Source organism: Schistocerca cancellata, chromosome 5 (assembly GCF_023864275.1).
Source record: "Schistocerca cancellata isolate TAMUIC-IGC-003103 chromosome 5, iqSchCanc2.1, whole genome shotgun sequence".
In the NCBI taxonomy this organism is placed as follows: Eukaryota; Metazoa; Arthropoda; class Insecta; order Orthoptera; family Acrididae; genus Schistocerca; species Schistocerca cancellata.
This window is the reverse complement of record NC_064630.1, coordinates 439,920,296-439,934,123: the sequence shown is the minus strand read 5'-3', so window position 1 is coordinate 439,934,123 and position 13,828 is coordinate 439,920,296. Positions and strand designations below refer to the sequence as shown.

Genomic DNA, 13,828 nt, shown 5'->3' with positions numbered 1-13,828 from the left:
GGATGACAATGCACCATGGCACTGGGGCGCAATTGTTCGTGATTAGTTTGAAGAACGTTATGGACAATTCGAACGAATATTTGGCCACTCAGATTGCCTGGCATGAATTCCATCGACAATTTATGGGGTATAATAGAGACATCAATTCGTGTACAAAAAAATCCTGCACTGCCAATACATTCGCAATTATGGACTACTGCAAAAGCAGCATCGCTCAGTAATGGTGCATCTGCCATCCAACGACTTGTTGATGGTGCATTACGCCGGGCAAACGGCGGTCCGACGAGATACACTACTCGTCATTAAAATTTCTACACCAAGAAGAAATGCAGATGATAAACGGGTATTCATTGGACGAATATGTTATACTAGTTCTGACATGTGATTACATTTTCAGGCAATTTGGATGCATACATCCTGAGAAATCAGTACCCAGAACAACCACCTCTGGCCGTAATAACGGCCTTGATACGCCTGGGCATTGAGTCAATCAGAGCTTGGATGGCGTGTACAGGTACAGCTGCCCATGCAGCTTCAACACGATACCACAGTTCATCAAGAGTAGTGACTGGCGTATTGTGACGAGCCAGTTGCTCGGCCACCAGTGACCAGACGTTTTCAGTTGGTGAGAGATCTGGAGAATGTGCTGGCCAGGGCAGCAGTAGAACATTTTCTGTATCCAGAAAGGCCAGTTCAGGACCTGCAACACGCGGTCGTGCAGTATCCTGCTGAAATGTAGGGTTTCGCAGGCATCGAATAAAGGGTGGTGTCACGGGTCGTAACACATCTTAAATGTAACGTCCACTGTTCAAAGTGCCGTCAATGCGAACAAGAGGTGACCGAGACGTATAACCAATGGCACCCCATAGCATCACGTCGGGTGATACGCCAGTATGGAGATGACGAATACACGCTTCCAATGTGCGTTCACCGCGATGTCGCCAAACACGGATGCGACTATCACAATGCTGTAAACAGAACCTGGATTCATGCGAAAAAATGACGTTTTGCCATTCTTGCACCCAGGTTCGTCGTTGGGTACACCATTGCAGGCGCTCCTGTCTGTGATGCAGCGTCAAGGGTAACAGCAGCCATGGTCTCCAAGCTGATAGTCCATGCTGCTGCAAACGTCGTCGAACTGTTCATGCAGATGGTTGTCGTCTTGCAATCGTCCCCATCTGTTGACTCGTGACGTGGTTGCACGATCCGTTACAGCCATGCGGATAAGATGCCTGTCATCTCGACTGCTAGTGATACGAGGCCGATGGGATCTAGCTCGGCGTTCCGTATTACCCTCCTGAACCCACCGATTCCATATTCTGCTAACAGTCAATGGATCTCGATGAACGCGAGCGGCAGTCTCGCGATACGATAAACCGCAATCGCGATAGGCTACAATGCGACCTTTATCAAAGTCGGAAACGTGAGGGTACGCATTTCCCCTCCTTACACGAGGCATCACAACAACGTTTGACCAGGCAACGCCGGTCAACTGCTTTTAGTGTATGAGAAATCGGTTGTAAGCTTTCCTCGAGTCAGCACGTTGCAGGTGTCGCCACCGGTGCCAACCTTGTGTGAATGCTCTGAAAAGCTAATCATTTACTTATCACAGCATCGTCTTCCTGTCGGTTAAATTTCGCGTCTGTAGCACGTCATCTTCTTGGCGTAGCAATTTTAATGGCCAGTAGTGTATTGGGAGGTATCCCATGACTTTAGTCACTTCAGTGTAAGCCATATTATTTCTAAAATCGAAACGTGCCACGAAAATCATCACTGCGAATATATATAGAAATGTGCACAATAAAGGACGTCAACTTTCTGCATTTGTGGATTTTTTTATTACTTGAAAGCATTTTACTTTTGTCCTTCCTTATGTATGGCAGTATGGCTAATGTAGTGAGGAGTTTGAACGAGCTGCACAACCTTTTACGCTTTATTCAGCCCGGTAGCGTTTTTGTAGTCCATATCTCAGTATTTCGGTCTCTCTTCTTAATATCGATTTAATATCTGCAGTTTCTGCGTGCTCCAACGACGACGCAAAATTTGATCTTTTGTGTTCGCTTCAACAATCAAAACTTGGCAGTTGTTCCGTGGCTCTTCTCTCTGCTTTTGTGCTGCTCATTTGTTTCCTCCACGCAGGTGCATATATTTCGAATACCGCAATGAAGTGACAGGTTTTTCGGTCTGGCGTTGTCGATGTGTTTTAGATGCACTTCTTTTTTGACTTTAGACCACCGCATTTTGTACAACACTTCTTTAGATATAGTGATAAATGGAAATCAATGGCTGCTATATTATGTTACGAGGCGCATGTGCCAACAAGCTTATACGTCGACCACAATGGTCTCCCCCAATTGGATTTATTTATTTTATTTTACTTTTTGGCAGATTTTTCATTTTGTATTAGCGACCTCTACTCACCTTGCTTTTATTTTCATCATTTTACTCCAAACTGATCATCAGATTGCCAGTTAATTGCATCTCAGAAAAAACTAGCCGTAACGTGCCGAAATTAACTCGCTTGTTTGTTGTGCATAATCCCTGCTATCCACCCACGATGATGATGATCACCGAGAGGTTAAAAGCAGACTGAGAAATTATTTATGCAACCAGGATTAGATATCGCGACCTTCAGTTTCCCAGGATACGTGATTTAGCATTTTTTCAAAGTTTTTTTTATTCCTGTGGTTTTATTACATATTAAATATTCTCTTGCATATTTTCAGAACACGATTTTAGTATTTTACGATCATGAAATATTTGTTTCTCAAAAAATAAAAAAATAGATAAAAACCGGTGCGTCTTCCTCTCACCCTTCTTTGTCGTATTCCATCATTCTCAAACACAGTTTATAACATCATCGAAGTCAGTCTTCCTATCACTGTATTGTTTTGTTTGCCAAAACTACTAGACCACCATACCCGATCCATACACTAGTTTGGCTGCTCCTTCCTCCTGGCGTGAAGAGGCAGATTCCCGTCTCAAATGGTGGCACAAAACTACTGTATTACTTTTAAAACCGTCCAAAGGTGTCCGAGAAATCGTTTTCGCATTTACTTTTGTCCAAAAATAAACGTCAGCACTCATTAGGGACAGCAGTATTCGACTAAACGCCTTCCCTCCTAATCTTTAAAGTTTACGTATCGTGGTTTCTTAAAAGGCATACGTGGCCTACAAGCCGTAATGGAGCGCAGTGCGCTTGCTGTAGAAAGGAACTTCCTGTTTGCGGTTTGCTCGAATGAGTGATATGCCCGCGTCAGATGTATATATACGAGAATGAGTTATCCAATTTTGCGAAGCATCTTTCATAAGGGCGACACGCGTACGTAGTTTCGCGATCCGCTTATGGGAACGTGTTAGACTCGTTTACAAAAACGACTCCCAAATTGATACATTCATATGTACTTCCAGGCTCTATTTTTTAATAAGAAATATAAACAATGCACTTTTTCAGCTATGGTTGTTGTTGTATTTACTGTTTGTGTCGTAACTGTTTCTAAGTGCTAAGTTCCTCATTTAATGTAAAACGCTTGTAATAATTAATACCCCCATTCTCGTTTCAGTGAAGACCAACTGCTTTACATTGCTTGATCGCAGTTACTGTTTTCTTAATCAGTTCAGTTACTACTTGCCGTTGGATATAGTGTAAGCGCTGCTCTTTGTTTTGTTAAGAAACGTTTTTCTTACTTAATTTTGTAGAACAAATACTATTTCTATAAAGTACATAGCATTTCTACAAAGTACGTAACATTAAGAAATAAATAAAAATTGACCCCTCTTTAACAAAGTCTTGTGTAAGTCCTTTTTCAAGTAAATGTGTTATAACAGTATTATAATAGTGGTTCAGGAGTTGTATGTAAAAGAAACACACACACACACACACACACACACACACACACACACACACACACACACACACACATATATATATATATATATATATATATATATATATATATATATAAAAAGTTTTGCGCCACTTCGGTTCCGAGAGTTCCGGAACCTCTACAGAAAATTGGAATAGAGATCAACATAAACATCATTTCCGCCCTTTTTATTGCTCATGAAAGCTACACATTGCACGTTGTACCATCATACAGCGAGACCTTCAGAAGTAGTGGTCCAGATTGCTGTACACACGTGCACTTCTAATACCTTTTGCATTGATGCATGCCTGTATTCATCGTGGCATACTATCCACAAATACATCAAGGCACTGTTGGTCAAGACCGTCGCACTCCTCAACGGCGATTCAGCGTGGATTCCTCAAGCCGGCCGGAGTGGCCGTGCGGTTCTAGGCGCTACAGTCTGGAACCGAGCGACCGCTCCGGTCGCAGGTTCGAATCCTGCCTCGGGCATGGATGTGTGTGATGTCCTTAGGTTAGTTAGGTTTAATTAGTTCTAAGTTCTAGGCGACTGATAATCTCAGAAGTTAAGTCGCATAGTGCTCAGAGCCATTTGAACCATAGATTCCTCAGTGTGGTTGGTGGGTCACGTCGTCCATAAACAGCCTTTTCAATCTATCCCAGGCATGTTCGATAAGGTTCATGTCTGAAGAACATGCTGGCCACACTAGTCGTGCAATGTCGTTATCCTGAAAATCATTCGCAAGATGTGCACATGGGGCGGCGAATCGTCGTCCATGAAGACGAATTCCTCGCCAGTATGCGCCTTCCATGACCACATAATGACCACATAATGCCACCTCAAAACATCAGGGATCTCCACCTTGCTGCACTCGCTGGACAGTGTGTCTAAGGCGTTCAGCTTGACTGGGTTGCCCCTTAACACGTCTCCGACGATTGCCTGCTTGAAGGCATATGAGACACTCATCGGTGAAGAGAACGTGATGCCAATCCTGACCTGTATGTTGTTAGGCCCATCTGTACCACGCTGCTTAGAGTCTAAGGCAACATCTTGAACACTTGCATTTTTAAGATGAAAGATAAATATGTAGGGATTTTATTAAACCGTGAACTAATGAGTCAATGGAACAATTGGTAATGCTTATTTCTAACAATATTTTTCTTTTCAGAATCGTGAAGCAGTGCATCACGAGTGCTACCTTCATATCCTTCTCAGAAAAGAAAACTATCTGTCCACATTGATACTTGTTGCAAAACACTTGTTACAAAACATAATTCCTTTGAACCAATGTTCTTCCTGCCAGCATTTCATTTCACCCGCACTCTGCCCCATAATTTAAAATCAACTAAGTTAGAATGCATACACTATACACAAAGACTGTAAATCACTTGTTTGCTGAATTCCGCACTATTGAACTGACAGAAATCGGAAAACTTCAGGCTGCTAATACTTTGTTCTTGTGGACAGCTGCTGCTACTACTACTACTACTACTACTACTACTACTACTACTACTACTAATAATAATAATAATAATAATAATAATAATAATAATAATAATAATACAGTTGCTGGTGTATTGTGTGGTCAATTAGCTCGTTTATTGTTACAAAACGAATAATGCAGCAATGTTTGGTCTGTTGTGAGAACCACCTAGAAATTGGAGAAGGCAATTTCAAGGGATATTTAAGCATATATGATATACAAGGTGTCCCAGAAGAAATGGTCGGTGTTCAGGGATATGACAGAGAGAATCATTTAAAGCAAAAAATTTCAGATGGACATATGTTCTATTCCGAATGGTTTCCGAGATACAAATTTAATGTACATTGTTATTTATTTTCTGTATTATTCAGTACTCTGGCATTTTTTTCTGTGTACCACAACGATGTAGAGGAAGCCGAAACGAACAATTTGATGCAAGATACTTATGGTCTATCAAGTCCGGAAACCACTACAAATTGCCCTACAAAAACTACCTAAGCTACGGCGCATGAGCGTCGCGCGAAATTTACTAATCCTCCCCCTCCCCCCCCCCCCCCCTCTCTCTCTCTCTCTCTCTCTCTCTCTCTCTCTCTCTCTCCGCGCAAACTACCAGTACAACAGAAAAAGAAAATAACACCTTTTTGTAGGAAATTTAATACAGATTAATTTTTGTGCTGTGGCACTTTTCTTGTAGAGGCCGTGGCTTTAGAGTTATTCCAGAAAAACGTACAAAAGTGACATTAAACGTGTTGTATCTAAAAGCATTGAAAATAGGAACATGTCCATAGGAAGTTTCTTGTTCAAATGTGCATTCCTGTCGTATCCCTGAATAGTGACGATTCCTCCTGGGACACACTGTATATATACATAACTTTTACTGTTACAGGCGCATGTTGCAAAGCACACAGTGTGTGTGTAGTGGGTAGACTATGTGAAGTCGGTGCTCACAGTTTCGCAAGTTGTAACCTTTGCTTGTGTTTAAGAAGAAAAAAGTAAATACTGATACTTACGTAAGCAGTATTACGGTCTTAGAAAATAGTGATAATAATAGTGATCTTTTAACGATAATTTAGTTTCGTGACCGAAACACAGTCGAACGCTCAGAAAATTTCATTTTACTTTTCGGGGAGTAATTACCCTAGCCTAGGAACCACTGGTCTAATGCATGTATATAAGGACTGAAGATACAGCTGATCATCTGTTCTGTGGTGGGTATGAGACATATAAAGCTTTTTTTAAAGAGAGACATGCTAAGCATGAATTATTCGCAGTGTTCCACTTTGAAACAATTCAAAGGACAAAATTTGCAATCATGGACTTAATAATAAATAATTTTAAATATCGAAGGATTTTTTTGAGACGTTTCGTCAGCAACAGAGTTACCAATAGTATCATTTTCTTCATATGGCATACCTAATCCATATATTTAAGACTTTTGGAGCACCTCGGCTGTAAGTATCTTAATGAACACTTTTAGAAACAGTCGGGTGAAAAACTTCAAGATGTCTTGTATAAATAGGTTATTCATGAAGATGTTCGTCTCTAAAAGTTTGTTTAGTAAATTACAGTTTATATTTCATGTGAGTGCAGATTGGAGACACGGACTCATTCGTCCGAAATCAATGGAATGTCAAGATTCTTTTGTTAGATCGTGTTCTATTCTATCTACAGTAACGATGTCTTATCAATCACCATGGGTAGCGATCACGAACAGTTGTATGCAAAATACGGTTATTACAGTAGAGCAAAGTGTTCGTACCCCACCATGTGCTTTCGAACATAACAGTAAACAGCGAATATTGCCAGCAAAATGATGGAAGGGACTCTCTGGATGCTGCCAGTTGACGTAAGACTCCTTCGTTGTAAGCGCTGGGAAACTGAAACCCATTGACGCCGACAGTCCTCTCTGACGTCACGGATAGCTCCTAATGAAATGTAGATTCCAGTGTGTTGCGACACGCACGTACAGAGATGCTGCCTTACTACGGGAAGCTGGTCCTTATCAAGGAGGAATATAGCGGTGCTACCGTCATGCTGATGTTATCGCCGAGTGGCGTCAGATAACGCATCCTCGAGCTAATCCACAGCGCGGGTTCTCGCTTTAGTCTTGCTCCACATACGGCGCGCATCACAGCTGCAGAAAGCCACCTCATGCCGGTCCACTTCTCCGAGGAAACCAAAGAGGTCAGTGAGCGCAGCAGTGCACAGTAATGTAAACACAGCGGCGGGTTAGACACTAAAAGTGCGACACTAGTATACAAAACAAAGATTGGTAGGTGCGATGTTTTTTGAACATCTTAGTCTTCGGCAGAGGGCTGCGCCGTCACCTAGTAAAAAGGTTTACTAATGTACAGAGTATCAGACCACGTGTCGCGAACAGACTGAAGATTTGTGAAAAGAAAAAAAAAAAGTGCCTTGTTCTTAGTACATTGACCCCTTCAGAAATGGGGGTTGCCTCGTGTAGTGTGACAGGCTCGTTAAAAGTCAAGATATCTGCGTACATGATATGGCCGATGACACAACTCACGAACGACGCAGTTCTAGAGAAGTAGGTCGCAGCAATAGAAATTACTGCGAGAGTCGTTGCGACCTGCACAACCAAGCAAGAGACTCTTAATCTAAGCAAACAGAAGTCACGGGCGCAAATAGGCGGAAAGCCCCGATAGGTATTGATTACATCGCCACCGATTAGTCACTGGAATCAAGACCGTTAAAACTGAAGGGTGTTAATGTAGTGCGCTTTAAGGTGGAAATGGCAGATGTCGGGCTGAATTTTCTAGCAATAATTCATAATAATTGGTTCATTAACGAACGAATTCGCTCAGAAAAATCCAACCCACTCTCTTAATGGCTTGTAAATGGGAGAATTTACAAAGCCGAACTAATAGAAGAGAAATTCTATTAAGGGCCGCGCTATTCGGCCCAACTTGTCGGTTAAGCGCTGCGGCTTGTGTTCAATCAACTACTGTGGGAATTACTGCTTGGAAGACTGTGTACTCATATCTGCCAGAAAAAAAGTTCATAGAACTGACGTTGCTAGACGAACTCAAATATTTTTTTCGTGCCACACATCTCTCGCGCAGGCTCCAGACATTCTTCCCGTGCACCAACCCGCAATCGCGTGTAGTGATTCGGTTCTCCGAAACAGACGAGCGCCTTATTTCGGTAGGCTAGTGTTCGCTCAGAACGTTTGATTCAGCAACGAAGTCTGCGCCGAGCAATGTTTGCGATGTGAACTGGGAAGGGGGGCTCTTGCAAACAAATGTAATCAAACCTATGTATGTCTCGAGATGGAGCTTAGCCTTGAGCACTTACTTCAATAACTCATGCATAGACAGCCATTGAAAGGTGGCAAAGAGGAAGGAGCAAGAGCTTCGGATCATTGGTTAATGTTTATCGGTATGACCACACGTCTTAAAATCTATTTTTCGCTCGTATTTGAGAACTGTTCGGATACGAACGACTTCATCTTACTGTTTCTATATTATTTAAACGAATTCCTTTCTTGCCTTGTTTCACAAAACTTCATTACTTTCGTACGACAAAGTTTTCCGTTTACATGCCCACATTCATTATAAGAATTTTCAAATGGAGAAAAATTCACAATTCACACTTCACGTTTGAGGCAAAGAAGTCTTATCTGTTGTGTCTTTCTATAAAAACCACTAAGCATCAATGTGCTTCTTGTATTCACCAATTCTTGGTGGCAAACGTGAACTTGGCAGGAAGAGTGCCCACTGTCACCGAAAGTAGTCGCTGTTATGCAGTGGGATTGCTATAGGCAGCAACTACAGACCTGTCGTAGGGCCAAATAGATTAGGCAACAGCAGTACATGGCAACACAGATTGGCTATAGCTTCTAATAATTTATTAAAAAAAAGGATACCACTTAACTTCAGTACGAAGTTAGGGCGTTGGTACTATGCAGTTATCACTTGCACTGATAGTTTTTACTCTGGTCTATTCCTGAATCCAGTGAACGATATCTACTATCACTTGTAGAATGTCCAGTTTGGTTTCTCTTGGCGGCGAGTACAGACAAGGTCCTCGTGCAGTCTTCAGGCACTCTTGCTACTCCGGATACTGTGTTGATACTGCAGATGTTACTTGAGAGGAGCTGCGTGTCAGCTTATATTCACTTTTGGCGGATGGATGTAGACATCGCAACTATTTGAGTGACTACGGCGGATGCACAAAATAGTCAGTCTTGTGTGTCTGTGCCCTCTATGACGTCTGCACATAACTATGTTGCGCCCCTTTGGAGGCTGGCCATGCCGTGTGGCGTCACCTATGTGTATGACTACGTCTCGTATGTTCTGGAAGTCACAGCGGTTCCCAAAATTTATAGAATGTAGCTGAACGATTTACAATGTAATATGTTCGAAAGCTTGAACATCCAGATACTAGTTTACGGCTACAAAAGAACCGTAGAGCTTCCTTCTTGTAGAATCAAAATCACAAAAAGCAGAAGAGACAAGACGGAGCGCAGTTCGAAAGAAGACTAAGCGACATTAAAATCTTAGTACAAACAATTTACTAGATCAATTTGCATCTCTCTGTTTGTCAATTGCAACTGGCTAGATTCCGGAAACTTTAGGTATCTTCACAGTATTTGAGTTATAGTACAGTCTCATTTTTCAATTTCTGCTGGGTCATTTGTCAAAAATTGATGCAAAAACCCTCCTTTGCGTTAATTTCTGTTTTTTTTCTCCACAGCGTGGAATAAACTAAGCATCAGATGGACATAAAATGACTGATAGGAATTTTGGTTGATAACTCCTATCTAAGAACCACATATCTGAAAAATATTAAGCTACTACGACAAAAGGGAGTAGCAGATATCCCATCTACCACTGGGATATAAGCAATGAGTTCTGATTATAAGAGATTAACAGCCTCGTCCCGTTCAGACGTACATGTTGTAAAAGAGATTCTAACAAAACAGATAAGAGTGAGAGAAAACATGACTACAAAATTACACATGCCAGGACAAACTTCTCAAATGTTCATTTGAAGCAGCTCTTTGATGGGAGCGTAGATTTGAATCCCATCCGTTAAGTTCTGTGTATGAACATCATAGTTAGTGGTCAAATTTGTTCGTTGTCGATGACCCCAATCCACTGTTCACAGAACTGAACATAATCAACGACTGAGAACCGTACCGGCGACTTATTATACTTAATAATTTGATGAGAAGGTAGTTTAATTAGAAAATAGATTTTGTGTAAATATATTAAATCTTTTCCAAAAAAAAATATAGTAAGATTCAAGAACGAGTCCTTATATATTGCAGACGTTTTGTATCAGACTGGCTACATATACGAAGAGCTTCTTAGTTTACATAGATTAGCGCACTCCCACACTGCACATCCATTTTCATTGACATATCGCTCATGGAAGGTACACATAAGACGGAATAAAACATGGGTGGCACACGCAGATATCGTATTTTTGTCCTGTGCTTGGAATTATTGCTCTAGTAACAGTGTTGAAAAAATAGGGACTCTGCGTTAGTCTGTCCAGTGAGATGGAAGATGTCCTAGCGGCATTAGCTCGACACTTTAAAGCCATGGTACGGCGAGAGGTCGGATGCTTGCGGAATGCACACAAAAAAGCTGTAGAATCATCCGTGAAGCAAGTGCTGGCTCTAATGTTATCTTAACCTGGAAGCCTGGGAACTGGTGCAGCTTTTCCCTACTGGAATTTAAGCCATCTCTTATAGAAAACCATTGCCTTAGTGAAGGGTACAGCTTTCAGCAAATTGCACGTAACACGCGTTGTGTATACATGAAGATCTTATATTGATCTGGAATGGAGTAGAGAGCTCGTTGCTTTCCTTTCAATGCAATATCGTGAGTGCTTGGAACAGTGAGTGATTGTGCTCTTGCCATTTCTCGCGAGATACCGCATTCTTCTTCTAGATAACTCTAAACGGCGGAATGACTCAGAGCCTCCATATAACTGATCCAGCCAACTTCATGCACACGTCTCTCTCACTGCTACACACAACGCAGAGAAATTGATGAAATAAAAAGAAATTGCAGTAATTGCATCAGTTAGATGGCTATCCGTGAAGGATGCAAAAAGTTTGTCAATCAGATCTTGGCGAAGGAGCTATTAGAAAAAACTAGGCAGTTCTGTTCGTCTGTAAAGTCAATGGTCGGGAGCAAAGATAAGCAGTTTCCCGTCTCCTGGTATTGCAAACCAACGAGGACTACTCAGAACGAACATGCCTAAGACGTAATCCTAACAGATTTTACGTGGAATGCCTTGCTGAATCAGTCCCTTCCATAGTTCGCATTTATCGCTGGGCTTATAGTCCCAAGCGCCTGGAAAAGATCGCAGTTCACTTCTGTTCACAAAAAGTGATAAAGAACGAATGAAGAAAATTATAGACAAATATTGCTAACGTTCGTCTCCTACATGACCCTAGCACATATTCCTGATGGAAAATTGGATTCTCTCAAGGACTCGGTACAGTTTCAGGAGGTGCCTTTCATATGAAAAGCACCTTGGCGTATTCAGATACTTTGCAAATAGTGGTTACAAGTGAGCAGGTAAATTAAGTATTCCAAGATTCTAGCAAGGCTTTCAACATTGTCGACTGATAAGATTTTTTTTCTGTCGGTATATGGTGCTTAGAGCAAAGAGAGAGAAAATGGCACCAAATTAAGAGATTATTGGTAAACGTGGGTTACCTATAACATCGGAGTTCATAAATATTTTAAGGGCAATACGAAATAGCGATATTAAATGTAAGAAAGAATCAGTAGTAGGGTAGACACATGGGAAGATTGGAGTTATTGGGGTCTGGTGCAGTTTGGCGCAACTACGGTATTGATCAAAAGCATCCGGACACCCCCATACAAGGCGGAATTGACCATTAGATGTCACGAGAGGCGAATCGGCTAATAAAGGAGGAAGTGGGGAATATTTTGTTGTCAGTAGAGCAACAGTAACAGTAGAATGGGTACTAAGTGAGGTTAGACTTGAGTCACGGACTGTCATACATTATTGTAATAATTTCCGGGTATGCAACCGGATCCCGTCCACATTCTGCCACGATATTTCGGCCCAGAGACGTCCGGCCATCATCAAGTGAGTACAAAATTTCTGAAGAGCCCAGGTGCAGTCGCGGTATTTATGCCGAATCTCGGGCATGCGAAATGTACTGGCATCCTACAGCGCATGCGACAGGTGTTGACATGCGCGGCATAGCCGAGTTGTACGTGCTGCTCTCGGTGGTGAAAGTAAAAGATCTAGCCATTGAGTATCGAATGACGGAGTCGATTCCGCTGTGATTGTTTAATTTTAATAACAGGATTCCAATTTTTATCCAGCTGAAAGCCGTTGTCACGATTTATAAGATTATCGGCAAGACGTATTTCCACTGATTCTTTGATTACAGAATCCCAAAATCCAGAAACTAGAGCTAAAATTTTTGAATGTCCCAAAGACTAGCTACCACAGGGGACAAAGGGCTCCCCATGGCGACGCCGTCTGTTTGTTCAAAGAATTCGTCATTGAATAAAAAGTACGTTGAGGAGAGTATATGTTCAAACAAGGCCGTCAGTTCTGCACTGAGTAAGTTTTTATGGAGGATTTTGAGGAGAAAGCACTTGAGTCTGCTGTTTTAAAGCCTACGGTCTTCTGGCGGTACGTAGGTGATACTTTTGTTGTATTGCCTGATGGCAGACAGGAACTGGAGAAATTCCTTCATCACTTAAACTCATTACATGAGAACATTAAATTCACGATGGAGACTGAAAAAGATGGCACTTTACCATTTCTAGACGTACTAGCACGCCGTAAAAATGATGGGTCATTAGGACATTCTGTGTACAGGAAACTGACTCGGGCAGATCTGTATCTCCAGGCGTCAAACTGCCATCACCCAGCACAAACAGCCGGTGTTCTCAGTACCTTAATACATCGAGCGCATGTAATATCGGATGATAAAAACCTCCACGCAGAATTAGAACACTTGGAGAAGGTTTTTAAAGAGAATGGCTACACTTCACGCCAAATAAGGAAGACCATACGCAACTGTCATAACAAGGAGTAACGCACTGAGTACGCTGATGACGACTATAAATCAACTGCGTTCCTTCCATACGCCGGGAATGTGTCGTCGAAAATAGGCAGATTACTGAAGAAAAATAAAATTAAGGTTATCTTCCGTCCACCAGCAAAGAACCGGGCCGTGGTTGGATCCGTTAAAGACGATTTACAACTGAAGAAAGCAGGCGTCTGCAAAATTCCCTGTAAACGTGGCTCTGCATACATCGGCCAGACAAGAATTGTCAATGAACGATGTACAGAACATGAAAGAGGCACCCGTCTGCGGCAACCGTCAAAATCGGCAGTAGCAGAGCACTGTATTTCTTTGGGACATTCAATGGAAAACAATTGAATAAAAATTTTAGCTCCGGTTTCCGGATTTTGGGATTCTGTAATCAAAGAATCAGTGGAAATACG

General features: G+C 41.8%; 1 protein-coding gene across 1 annotated transcript in view; it reads left to right on the top strand.

The window, feature by feature from the left end:
* The window catches only part of LOC126187909 (sodium-dependent nutrient amino acid transporter 1-like), a 157,566-nt gene that overhangs the window by 28,317 nt on the left and 115,421 nt on the right, over window positions 1–13,828 (top strand). The window lies entirely within an intron of this gene.